The 14,550-nt window shown below is 38.5% G+C and overlaps 1 protein-coding gene across 5 annotated transcripts in view; it reads left to right on the forward strand.

Annotated features, from left to right (window-relative positions):
* THSD7B (thrombospondin type 1 domain containing 7B) overlaps positions 1–14,550 on the forward strand; it is a 906,384-nt gene that overhangs the window by 581,415 nt on the left and 310,419 nt on the right. The gene's annotated exons all lie outside the window — the stretch shown is intronic.

The following is a 14,550-nucleotide window of genomic DNA, read 5'->3' on the forward strand; positions in this document are numbered from 1 at the left end:
TTTATTTGCTGTTAAAATCAGTCTACCCAATGGTCCATGCATGCATAGGCAGAGTACGTTATCACTAGAGCAGACATTTCTACTAGGGATCATTTCCAACTAAATAGAAAATAGAGTTCTGATAAAATGATGCAATGGATGAGTGAGCCTTGATAGAGTTTAGGAAGTAGATAAAATGTAGAACAGTACGAGCAAATTTTCATGTAATTATAAAGGAAGGATGAAGCCTGGGTGGCTTTCAACATGAGGCACTGATCACATAAGAGGTAGAGGGAAAGCTTAGATGTAGCTAAGACAACCAGGGGATGAAAAGCTTGGAGATCAATTTTGCCAACTACATGTTTTATTTAAGGATGGCCTTTTAATAATATTAATATTAGCAGTTTTCTTTTAGTCCTCCCTAAGCCCACAATGCACTAAATCAAGCTTGTTCAATCCATAGCTTGGGCCACATGCAGCCCAAGACAGCTTTGAATGTGGCCTAACAAAGATTCATAGATTTTCTTGAAACATCACGAGTCTCTTTGCAATTTTTTTTTAGCTTATCGGCTATCATTAGTGTTAGTGTATTTTATGTGTGGCTGAAGATAATTATTCTTCTTCCAGTGTGGCCCACAGAAGCCAAAAGATTGGACACCTCTGTGCTAAATAGTTGCATTATTTATTCTATTCCCAAAGCAACTCTTTACCTAAAAATAAAAAAGAGGAGGGGGCAGGGGTGAGGGGAGAAGGAAGAGGAGGAGGAGGAGGGAAAAGAGAGGAGATAAAAAAATTTTCATGTAATTATAAATGAAGGATGAAGTCTTTTCAGGGCAAGAAAAATCGAGATCCTATTCTCCCTCACTTTTGGCATCTGCCTGCAGGATTCTGATGGAGGTTAATGGGCAAATGTTTGAGATGGAATGAACCATGATTGCCTCTGAAAGTCCACAAGCCAAGTTGTGTCTCCTTTCAAGGAGGGACAAAAACTTGTTTATTTCCCTGCTCAAAAACAACTTGGTCATTTCAGTCTCTGTTGGGCCTTCAGAGAAGTTGGCTCTTGGGTTAAGCCACTTAATCCTCCTGGCCTTATAGACTCTTTAATCAGTTTTGTTTCTAAAGTTATCACCCCATGGTTTATGGGGTTTACCTGGAGTGGGTGGCTACAGGATTCAAATTGTCTGCCATGACTTCGGCCTTCTTCTGAGTTAAATGTCCAACAGTGGTTCCTGATAAGTAAATTGCTGAGTACCATATTGTATGCCCCTGACACTGCCCTCTAATTATGGACCACGTATCAGTGCTCCAGTTAAAGGTAACTGATGTAGTGCTTCCCAAATTATAGTTAATGTTAAACTCTTTGTGAAAATGTTTAAGAAGGGTTAAAGGGAGAAAAATGTATTGAGAAAAAATAAACTTCTATCTTTAAAATAAATTCCTCTTTTTAAAGCAGAATTTTTATTTTTCAGTTTTAGAGCCATATATATATAATATAATGCATTTCTAACAGACAGATTTGGTACATATTTTCTCTAGCTTTTTCAGTGGTAGAATGAGCCTTGCTTAACATCTCCTAGAATTGGAGTTTCCTGGAAGATAGTAGAAACGTAGAGTTAGCCATAAAGTAGACTACACAACTCTTAATTGGCTGAGTTCTAGAATTCTGACAATTGAGGTGTTTTGTATTAGGCAGTGACTAATTGATTCAGTCAGATTTTCATTTTTCGAAAGACAGGGAGGCAGTGTTAGAAAAAATGTCAGCAGTAAGTGGAGATGTTACAGTAAAAGCAGAGTCAGAAAGAAATTGGGTAATGAGTATGGTGGAATTGCCAACTTAGGGAGAAATATATAACCTCATCTCTAAGTTTAGCAAGATGTGTCAGTTACCAGTTATTAGCTCATTCCTGGTGCCATTGGATTCTGAATGATGGTTAACCCTTGAGTCAGCTATCCATGAGGCCAAGTTGTAGAGCTATGGGCAGTGGTCTGTGTATCCCAGCTTCCCTGTGTATTCACTGACCTAACCAATCCTGTTTCTTTTTCCTTGCAACCTAATGTGACTCTAAAGCAGGAGTGGACTCTGTATGATATCCTGGACATGGCATGAATTTCCCTAAAATAACAAAGAATGAGAAAAGAATGAGAGATCATTCTTCCAGATCTTCTAAAGCTCACTGTAGAATTAGGTTGTTTGTGTTCATGCTTGGCATTCTTTTAAGTGTTTTGCAGTGAGAATTCACTTGAATTTATTCTTTTCAATTTTCTAGACAAGACCTTATGGATAAATACATACAAATCAAAGAATCTTATACCTATTCTGCCAAGTATAATAGAAGCTTCAACCACACAAAAGCTTTCTTTCTTACCTTTCAGAATGTCATGCCATCCTTATTTTACATACTTCAGGAGATTCCACATGTGATTGAAAATGAGGTAGAGTAGGCTTTGGAAGAATTGGGAAGCTGTAGTTACAGAAAGAAAAGAACACATTTAAGTCAATCTTTGTGCCAGTTTTCATTAGAAAAGGCAATCTTAAAACCATCTGGCCCACTTTTCTAGTCTCCCAGCTGAGTCTGATGTCTGATCCTTCTCTGTCTCAAACTAATCCTGTTTGTAACTACGTGGCTGGCTCTGCAGACAGAGCTGGTATTTCCCTCCCCTCTGCTTGAAATGATAACTATGTATATAACTCCACTAAAATATTTTATTACATTGTTATTGTAGTTATGTGTTTATATATTTGTCTTTCCCATGAACTTATTAGCTTCTTAAGGGCTACAGTAGTATCTTATTTGCCTTTGTATCCCCACAGCCTCCTAGATCTTGGATGTTGAATGCACAAATATGATTAATGCAGTCATAAAAAAACCTCTTTACTCCAGAAATCTTAATTCTGGCAAATGTGTAATGCACAATGTTTTACCTTTCAAAACTCTATTTTAAGAGGAAAGAAAACTTATGAAATTTCCTTTAGGTATACTGTCGGAAAGAGCAATAATTTATAGTCATATTCATAGTTTGACCAATTGAATGTCTTTTTCTTTAATAATCATCTATTAAAATCATTCCCTAAGCAACATTAAAATAGAATAATATTGTATTTAGTATCTTTCTTTTATAGATGTCCAAGTATTTTATTTTATAATTTTTAGTATAATGTACATCTAGCAAGTAAGAAATAGCCTTAAGTTAACAGTTTTAAATATAAGTTCTATAGTCATTTTTGACTGAGTCATTGAGCAGTTGCATTTATGGTTATGTATTATGAAATCTATAGTAATCTTGCATTTTTTATATTATGAAATTTAGAATCAAGGTACTACTTTTGTCCAAAAAACAGCCCATAAACTCAGTCCTATTTCCATTGAAGTTTGGATTTCAGTTCCCTCTGGGTATCTGAGCAGCTGTTTTTTTCTAAGTCTTGATCATCTAATCAAAAGGGAATATTCTGAATGCATTTTCATTTTATCTAAAATTAACAGTGAAGCTTCAAGCAGATGTTATGAAAGATTGGAAATAACTGTTAAATAAAAAGAATAGCAAGAGACTGCTGCAGTCTAGCATAGAAATGGCAAAGTAAACAGCCAAATACAAAATGTAGTAAGCATCCACCATGAGTATCTTTAATAGCTTTATTTGAAATGATTTGGGGTTTTGACAGTTTAAGAAAGAAGTAATCATGAATGAATATCAGATCTCAAATATTTATGCTTTTTTAAGAACAGCCACAAACTTTGAGGCTTTTTAAGAGCTTCATAATCTTGGGTTGAGTTTTATTTTTGCTGGAGCAAGAGTAATGAAAATAAACCAGTTGTCACCAACTCTAACATTGAAATGTGAATGGCCATTTAAATACTGCAAAGCCGGAAAAGTAGAATGGCCCATTGAAACTTGTGTTACAAAATAAGTGAAATCATATGGCTGACATTTATTTTTACAGGAAATAAATGAGATAGTCATAAACTATCTATGAATGAAACTAAAATGTTTCATAAACACAAAGTTTTTCTTTTGTAAAGATACATTGTAACACCTATCTATTCTTCTAAAAATATCTCAATACAAGATAAAAAGTATAAAGAAATATAAATTCACTGTGTAGAAAAATAAACTTATATTTGTTCAGACCTGGGAAGGGACCAGAGTATCATTAAGATTAAAACACAGGAGTATGCAATTCCCAATTCAAGAGTGCTTTTAAAATCAGCATGAACATCCCAAAGAGTTGCAAATATAGTCACACCATTTACTTTTCTAATGAATCAATCTCCAAGGAAGGCAAACTGCTTAGCTTTGAGTCCTAGCTCAGCTGTGTAACAGCTATTTGGAATTGGAAAGTTAATTAACTTTTCTTTGCCCCTTTTTCCTTCTCCATAAAATGGGAATGGTCACAGAAGCCAACTGTAGAGTGTGTAGAATGGTATTGACACATAGTGAGCACTCTGTAAAGCTAGGCTAACGCTATGCTTCTTTGCCCATCTACCTTAAGGGATATGCTTCTTTGCCCATCTGAGAGTGTTAGGCATGGTAGTGTGTCATGGACATCCAGTCATGGAGAGAGTAGGCATCTGTGAGACCTACTACAGCTGTGGCTTCTCATTGACACAGGGAGCTGCTGTTGAAGGCTGCCGTGCTGTGGCAGTCCTGTATCATTCACTGGCATCGAGTATCACTAAGGCGTGAAGGCTCTTTGTGTGAACCACAACTGCTAATGTGGATTTTGGTCAAGGGTGCATCACGGTGGGCTAACAAATTTGCATATCTTTATGCTTACTACTTTTATTTCTCATACATATCCACATACCAGGGCTATACCTATGCCCACTCAGGGCTAATTTCATGATCCACCAACTCATGGACTAGAACTTCTGTCCCCTCCCCTTCTTTCTTTAGGAATCCACCTTAAAAATTAGATCTCTTTTCCTCTTAAATTCTCAAACACCAAGCATCAGATAACATCCTTTTTGGAGCCTAATTGACAAAGTTGCTCTACCATGCTTCTAAATGAAAGCTGTCTTTAAGTCCAAAAGATGTCTGTGTTAGATTATTATTTTAATAGGTCCTAATGAGTCTTATATCCCGGTATTTATGTCCTTGGTGTAGTCCCCTCCAACATTGATTCTGTACTTGCCATGACTTGCTTTGGCTAACAGGACATTGGTAATCATGACACAAGCCTAGATGTGCTGAAGGCTTGCCCACTGGAGCTTGCACTCTTGGGAGGCTGACCCCACCTTATGAGGGGCTGTCTCGACTCCTCCAGTGAGCAAAACCACATAGAAGAGACGCCAGCTTCTCCAGTGACAGTTCAGTTCAGCTTCCAGTTGACTCTTGAACTGAATACACCTTTTAGGTAAGCCCAGGCAAAACCCAAGAAATTGCCAAGTTAATCCACACTTACTTTAAGCCTTTATTTTGGGGTAGTTTGTATCTAGCAGTGGATCAGTAATACAGTGTCAATGCCTACTTTTTCAAGCTGCTACTTTCAATTATCTCTTTTCCAAGTGAGGAAACACACACACACACACACACACACACACACACACACACGCTTTAACCTCCTTGGTAGCAGACATTGTTATGCTTGGCTTGGAAATGTATTATGTGATCATAGGAAGTATATTTTCTATTTATATTTGTTGAAACATATTAATGACATTATATGTGTATGATTCACTACATCAAAGATTTAGTAAATACCCAGGAAAAGATTTTGCTAGGTACCAAGAAAAGTCACTCTTAAGGAAAATAAATTTTAAACAAAGAATTAAATTGATACTTACAATTAAATATCTTTAAATGTATCTGTGCTTCAAAGATATATTTCCCTATTCAAAACAGCTAAGCATACTCCAGTGACTATATGGTGTGAAATTTGGTGGTCTTAAGTTTATATCTTAACATCTCCATTTATTGTTTTTTTAATTTGGGGGAAAATAATAGGTTTTTCTGAGCTTTAGAGTTTTTTTGTTTGTTTACAAACTGAGATTATATATCTTATTTATAGGATTGTTATAAGTATTAGAAAATTATTCCATAAGGTATGCAGCAAAATGTTGGACCCCCAATGCCTTAGTAATTGTTCCGTATGTTTAGTGTTCTCTCTTCTTGCCATTACCAACTTTCCAGTTTTGAGGCAATCTGGACGTACGTTAAATAAAAGTACTGGAAAGAACTGGTGTTTGAAAAATAAATTAGGAGAAAATGGATAGCCTAACTTGTCTCTCTCTTTTGAGGACAATGCATGACCAGTTCTCCTACCCACCACTCTCTACTCTTCTACTCCCAAATGTTGAGACATTGATTAACAGTGCTATAGGAGGAGGCAGTAGTAATGATGAAATTGCAGTAGCTCATGTGATTATAACCATGGGGAAGAGCAGCAATGATCGTTTGTTCTGCAGCTTCCTCTCAGTCATACATTTTAGATCATTTTAAGTGAAGAGTGAGGCTTTGCTCTGTATTTCCAATAGTACCCTTCTGTGTTTGCATTTTAATATTACCACTTGTTCACATTTCAGAGCAAAACATTTCTCCATTTAATCTCTCCTACCTTGCCTGACACTTTCTCTTTTTTATGGTGACTTTCTTTTCTCTTTTCTTTCCTTTTCTTGCTTAAGTGAACAGCTGTGCCCTCAGGCACCAGCCTTGACATGCTGCCTCTTTCAAATATTAGAAAACAAATAAGATGAGGTTCTTTTGCAGGGTGGAAGACTAGTCAGTTTTATTTGCTTGTTTTGTTTTGTCTACAAACCATTCTAAGATTCCCACTCAAATCTCCTCCCTGAAAAGACACATTTTTTAAATTGCTGGCCAAGGTTGTAATGAGAATCTTATTTCCTCTTTCTCTTGTTTTATGAATTGATTCAAAATAGAACTGACCTTAGAATCTCATGTAATAGCATCCGTAAGAGCATTTTTGGTCATGATTATGGACTGATTTAATTTGCAGACTGTAGATGATTTAGCTGTGGTAGATTATTTAGGTGTGAACTTATTACACCTACTCAGAGGAGCAAAAAAAATTTTTTAAAGCTGGACGTCTACATGCCAAATAAATTTAACAAAATATCTTAAACATACCACCCCTGTTACTGTTTTATGAAGGATAGCATCAAAGAAAGTGAAGGGAACTTATTCTGGATAAATTCTCAGATAAGCAATCCTACTGACAATTTCCATGATTTCCTGAAGTCTATTTTTAGAGGTTCCAGAGAAGCCAGTTGCAGATTGATCAGGAGCCATTTGCAGTCTCTTGTGGTCAGATGCCGTATCTTATACTTCAGATCCCCTTCAGCGCCAAACACAGTATCTCACATTTAGAAGGCGCTTAGTGAATTCTTATTCAATGGCTGTTTCACCATGGCTTTAGTAGCTTTACTTTTCCGATGATCACAACCTGGGTTTTGATGTTCACAAATACTGTATATTAGCACCTTTGCTTGTGAATGTTTGTGTTTGTAGGCTCCCTGAGTGCCTGCAGCTTTGTTAAAAGAAGGCTTTTACTTATGGACATTCATCAGAGATCAAAAACACATATTGCTCAACTGAAAATAAAATAAATTCCACAGATACTCTTTATCTGTAGAGGCAAAATCTCTTAATATAGCCCACAAGGCCTTCTACAATTTCATGTGTGCTTACTTTTATAGTCTTCTTTCCCACGTGAACCTTTGGCTTTTAGTCCAAGGAAGGCTAATTGGCTGTGCCATATCTTCTCCATAGAATATTTTCCTTCCCCTTATTGTCAAGTAAAATTGTATCCCTCCTTCAGGGTCCTGGAAAGGAGCTACTTCTAGGAGCATCTCAGTCCAGGAGCGAGGGCAAGCCACACATGGAGAGTGGACCAGGACTTTGATGAATTGCATTTGAAAAATAGACCTGGTGGGGCTTAGAGCCAAGACACAGAAAGACCAGCTTTATCTTAAAATAGTGTGAGAGTTAAACTAGGCACAAAAGAGTCAAAATGTCAGGACATCAGAGTAGAGGAAGAGGAGATGAAACCTAGAGGGATGCTAGTGAATTCCAACTGTAGCGCTACCAAGGAAAACTACCAAGAGGGGTGGTAGAATAGAGATGATGGGATGCTACAGACAGGTCCCTGGCTTTTTATCTGGTCTGGATTTAACCCTGACCCACATTTTAAAACAGAATGATAGGCTACTGTAACCTTGGACACTTGCTAGAACATTTGGTCACCTCCTGGGTACCGTGAACTTCTAGGATAACACATCACCCACCAGATGCTCTTTTTAGATGTGTGTATGTAATACCTCTTTTGTTCTCCTTTAAGGTTCTGTCTATATCATGGGATTTCTGCTATACTTATCTTGCTGTTCTTCCCACAGTCCGCCAACCCCACATTCACAAACACATACAGGCTCACGAGACAGATGGTATTCAAAATATTTTTATTGAATTAATAGGTGAATCAATGAATAAGTACATCACTTGTAATACAGAAATCTTAATGTGAAATCCAATCATAGGAATAAAAGTCAGCCTAAAACAAATCTAGCAGGGCCTTATTAAATGGGCAACTGCTATTTGTTTAAAGCTTAGGTAATCAATAACTTGTCAAACAGGTCATGTAGAAGTTTGTGAACTTTTTAAATGAATGTAACAGGGTCCTCAGAAACCGTGGCTCATAACTTGTGAAATATAGATCAAATGGCTACGGATAACTCAAGTTATTAGCCAGACACAACTGAGGAAGAGATTTAGAATTTTAAGCCTTGAGGTCCATTCCAAGATGACTGAATAGGAACAGCTCGGGTCTGCAGCTCTCAGTGTGATCGACGCAGAAGATGGGGGATTTCTGCATTTCCAACTGAGGTACCTGGTTCATCTGATTGGGACGGGTCAGACAGAGGGTGCAGCCTATGGAGGGTGAGCTGAAGCAGAGCTGGGCACTGCCTTACCCAGGAAGCACAAGGGGTTGGGGGATTTCCCTTTCCTAGCCAAGGGAAGCCATGACAGACTGTACTAGGAAAATCCGGACACTGCCACCTAAATACTGCACTATTCCAATGGTCTTAGCAAACAGCACACCAGGAGATTTTATCCCTTGCCTGGCTCAGCGGGTGCCAAACCCACAGAGCCTTGCTCACTGCTAGTCCGAGATTGAACTGCTAGGCAGCAAGCCTGACTAAGAGAGGGGTGTCTGCCATTGCTGAGGCTTGAGTACATAAACAAAGCAGCCTGGAAGCTCGAACTGGGTGGAGCCAACCACAGCTCAACCAGGCCTGCCTGCCTCTGTACACCCCACCTCTGGGGGCAGGGCATAGCTGAACAAAAGGCAGCAGAAACTTCTGCAGACTTAAACATCTTTGTCTGATGGCTCTGAAGAGAGCAGTGGGTCTCCCAGCATGTTTGAGCCCTGAGAATAGACAGACTGCCTCCTCAAGTGGGTCCCTGAGCCCTGTGTAGCCTAACTTGGAGACACCTCCCAGTAGGCGCTTACTGATACCTCATACAGCTGGGTGCCCCACTGAGATGAAGCTTCCAGAGGAAGGATCAGGCAGCAACATATGCTGTTCTGCAATGTTTGCTATTCTGCAGCTTCCGCTAGTGATACCCAGGCACACAGGGTCTGGAGTGGACCTCCAGCAAACTCCAACAGACCTGCAGCTGAGGGACCTGACTGTTACAAGGAAAACCAACAAACAGAAAGGAATAGCATCAACATCAACAAAAAGGACATCCACACCAAAACCCCATCTGTACGTCACCATCATCAAAGACCAAAGGTAGATAAAACCACAAAGATGGGGAGGAACCAGAGCAGAAAAGCTGAAAGTTCTAAAAACCAGAGTGCACCTTCTCCACCAAAGGACTGCAGCTCCTTACCAGCAATGGAACAAAGCTGGATGGAGAATGACTTTGATGAGCTGACAGAAGTAGACTTCAGAAAGTCGGTAATGATAAACTTCTCCGAGCTAAAGGAGGATGTTCAAACCCATCAAAAGGAAGCAAAAAACCTTGAAAAAAGATTAGATGAATGGCTAACTAGAATAAACAGTGTAGAGAAGACTTTAAATGACCTTATGGAGCTGAAGACCATGGCACGAGAACTACATGGCGCATGCACAGGCTTCAGTAGCTCATTTGATCAAGTGGAAGAAAGGGTATAAGTGATTGAAGATCAAATGAATGAAATGAAGCAAGAACAGAAGTTTAGAGTAAAAACAGTAAAAATAAACAAACAAACTCTCCAAGAAATATGAGACTCTGTGAAAAGACCAAATCTACATCTGATTGGTGTACCTGAAAGTGACGGGGAGAATGGAACCAAGTTGGAAAACACTCTTGAGGATATTATCCAGGAGAACTTCCCCAACCTAGCAAGGTAGGCCAACATTCAAATTCAGGAAATACAGAGAACACCACAAAGATACTGCTCAAGAAGAGCAACCCCAAGACACATAATTATCAGATTCACCAAGGTTGAAATGAAGGAAAAAATGTTAAGGACAGCCAGAGACAAAGGTTGGGTTACCCACAAAGGGAAGCCCATCAGACTAACAGGGGATATCTCGGTAGAAACTCTACAAGCCAGAAGAGAGTGGGGGCCAATATTCAACATTCTTAAAGAAAAGAATTTTCAACCCAGCATTTCATATCCAGACAAACCAAGCTTCATAACTGAAGGAGAAATAAAATCCTTTACAGACAAGTAAATGCTGAGAGATTTTGTCACCACCAGGCATGCCTTACAAGAACTCCTGAAGGAAGCACTAAACGTGGAAAGGAACAATCAGTACCAGCCACTGCAAAAATATGCCAAATTGTAAAGACCACTGATGCTAGGAAGAAACTGCATCAACTAATGAGCAAAATAAACAGCTAACATCATAACGACAGGATCAAATTCACACAAAACAATATTAACCTTAAATGTAAATAGGCTAAATGCCCCAATTAAAAGACACAGACTGGCAAATTGGATAAACAGTCAAGACCCATCAGTTTGCTGTATTCAGGAGACCCATCTCACGTGCAGAGACACACATAGGCTCAAAATAAGGGGATGGAGGAAGATCTGCCAAGCTAATGGAAAGCAAAAAAAAAAGCAGGGGTTGCAATCCTAATCTCTGATGAAAGCAGTCTTTAAACCAACAAAGATCAAAAGAGACAAAGAAGGCCATTACATAATGGTAAAGGGATCAATTTAACAAGACGAGCTCACTATCCTAAATATATATGTACCCAATACAGGAGCACCCAGATTCATAAAGCAAGTCCTTAGAGACCTACAAAGAGACTTATACTCCCACACAATAATAATGGGAGACTTTAACACTCCACTGTCAATATTAGACAGATCAATGAGACAGAAGATTCAAAAGGATATTCAGGACTTGAACTTAGCTCTGCACCAAGCAGACCTAATAGACATCTATGTAACTCTCCACCCCAAATCAATAGAACACACATTCTTCTCAGCGCCGCATCTCACTTATTCCAAAATTGACCACATAGTTGGAAGTAAAGCGCTCCTCAGCAAATGTGAAAGAACAGAAATCACAACAAACTGCCTCTCAGACAACAGTGCAATCAAATTAGAACTCAGGATTAAGAAACTCCCTCAAAACTGCACAACTATATGGAAACTGAACAACCTGCTCCTGAATGACTACTGGGTACATAATGAAATGAAGGCAGAAATAAAGATGTTCTTTGAAACCAATGAGAACAAAGACATAACACACCAGAATTTCTAGGACACAATTAAAGCAGTGTGTAGAGGGAAATTTATACCACTAAATGTCCACAAGAGAAAGCAGGAAAGATCTAAAATTGACACCCTAACATCACAATTAAAAGAACTACAGAAGCAAGAGCAAACAAATTCAAAAGCTAGCAGAAGGCAAGAAATAACTAAGATCAGAGCAGAACAGAAGGAGACAGAGACACAAAAAACCCTTCAAAAAAAATCAATGAATCCAGGAGCTGGTTTTTTGAAAAGATCAACAAAATTGATAGACCGCTAGCAAGACTAATAAAGAAGAAAAGAGAGAAGAATCAAATAGATGCAATAAAAAATGATAAAGGGGATATCACCACCGATCCCACAGAAATACAAACTACCATCAGAGAATACTATAAACATCTCTATGCAAATAAACTAGAAAATCTAGAAGAAATGGATAAATTCCTCGACACATACACCCTCCCAAGACTAAACCAGGAAGAAGTTGAATCAATGAATACACCAATAACAGGCTCTGAAATTGAGGCAATAACCAATAGCATACCAAACAAAAAAAGTCCGGGACCAGACAGATTCAAAGCTGAATTCTACTGGAGGTACAAAGAAAGGAGCTGGTACAATTCTCTCTGAAACTATTCCAATCAATAGAAAAAGGGAGAATCCTCCCTAACTCATTTTATGAGGCCAGCATCATCCTGATACCAAAGCCTGGCAGAGACACAATAAAAGAGAATTTTAGACCAATATCCCTGGTGAACATCGATGTGAAAATCCTCAATAAAATACTGGCAAACTGAATCCAGCAGCACATCAAAAAGCTTATCCACCAAGATCAATTTGGCTTCATCCCTGGAATGCAAGGCTGGTTCAACATACGCAAATCAATAAATGTAATCCATCACATAAACAGAACCAAAGACAAAAACCACATGATTCTCTCAATAGATGCAGCAAAGGTCTTTGACAAAATTCATGCTAAAGCCTTCATGCTAAAAACTCTCAATAAACTAGATATTGATGGGACATATCTCAAAATAATAAGAGCTATTTATGACAGACCCACAGCCAATATCATACTGAATGAGCAAAAACTGGAAGCATTCCCTTGGAAAACTGGCACAAGACAGGGATGCTGTCTCTCACCACTGCTATTCAACATAGTGTTGGACGTTCTGGCCAGGGCAATCAGGCAAGAGAAAGAAATAAAAGGGATTCAATTAGGAAAATAGGAAGTCAAGTTGTCCCTGTTTGCAGATGACATGATTGTATATTTAGAAAACCCCATCATCTCAGCCAAAATCTCCTTAAGCTGATAAGCAAGTTCAGCAAAGTCTCAGGATATAAAATCAATGTGCCAAAATCACAAGCATTCCTGTACGGCAATAACAGACAACCAGAGAGCCAAATTATGAGTGATCTCCCATTCACAATTGCTACAAAGAGAATAAAATTCCTAGGAATTCAACTTACAAGGGAGGTGAAAGACCTCTTCAAGGAGAACTACAAACCACTGCTCAACAAAATAAAAGAGGACACAAACAAATGGAAGAACATTCCATGCTCATGGGTAGGAAGAATCAATATCGTGAAAATGGCCATACTGCCCAAGGTAATTTATAGATTCAATGCCATCCCCATCAAGCTACCAATGACTTTCTTCACAGAATTGGAAAAAACTACTTTAAAGTTCATATGGAACCGAAAAACAGCCCACATTGCCAAGACAATCCTAAGCCAAAAGAATAAAGCTGGAGGCATCACGCTACCTGACTTCAAACTATACTACAATGCTACAGCAACCCAAACAGCATGGTGCTGGTACCAGAACAGAGATATAGACCAATGGAACAGAACAGAGGCCTCAGAAATAACACCACACACCTACAACCATCTGATCTTTGACAAACCTGACAAAAACAAGAAATGGGGAAAGGATTCCCTATTCAATAAATGGTGCTGGGAAAACTGGCTAGCCATATGTAGAAAGCTGAAACTGGATCCCTTCCTTACACCTAATACAAAAATTAATTCAAGATGGATTAAAGACTTACATGTTAGACCTAAAACCATAAAAACCCTAGAAGAAAACCTAGGCAATACCATTTAGGACATAGGCATGGGCAAGGACTTCATGACAAATACCGAAAGCAATGGCAACAAAAGCAAAATTGACAAATGGGATCTAATGAAACTAAAGAGCTTCTGTACAGCAAAAGAAACTACCATCAGAGTGAACAGGCAACCTACAGAATGGGAGAAAATTTTCACAATCTACCCATCTGACAAAGGACTAATATCCAGAATCTATGAAGAACTTAAACAAATTTACATGAAAAAATCAAACAACCCCATCAAAAAGTGGGCAAAGTATATGAACAGACACTTTTCAAAAGAAGACATTTATGCAGCCAAGAGACACATGAAAAAATGCTCATCATCACTGGTCATCAGAGAAATGCAAATCAAAACCACAATGAGATACCATCTCACACTAGTTAGAATGGCGATCATTAAAAAGTCAGGAAACAACAGGTGCTGGAGAGGATGTGGAGAAATAGAAACACTTTTACACTGTTGGTTGGACTGCAAGCTAGTTCAACCATTGTGGAAGTCAGTGTGGCAATCCCTCAAGGATGTAGAACGGGAAATACCATTTGACCCAGCCATCCGATTACTGGGTATATACCCAAAGAATTGTAAATCATGCTACTGTAAAGACACATGCACATGTATGTTTATTGTGGCATCATTCACAATAGCAAAGACTTGGAACCAACCCAAATGTCCATCAGTGGTAGACTTGATTAAAAAAATGTGGCACATATACACCATGGAATACTATGCAGCCATAAAAAAGG

Source organism: Pongo pygmaeus, chromosome 11 (assembly GCF_028885625.2).
Source record: "Pongo pygmaeus isolate AG05252 chromosome 11, NHGRI_mPonPyg2-v2.0_pri, whole genome shotgun sequence".
Taxonomy (NCBI): domain Eukaryota; kingdom Metazoa; phylum Chordata; class Mammalia; order Primates; family Hominidae; genus Pongo; species Pongo pygmaeus.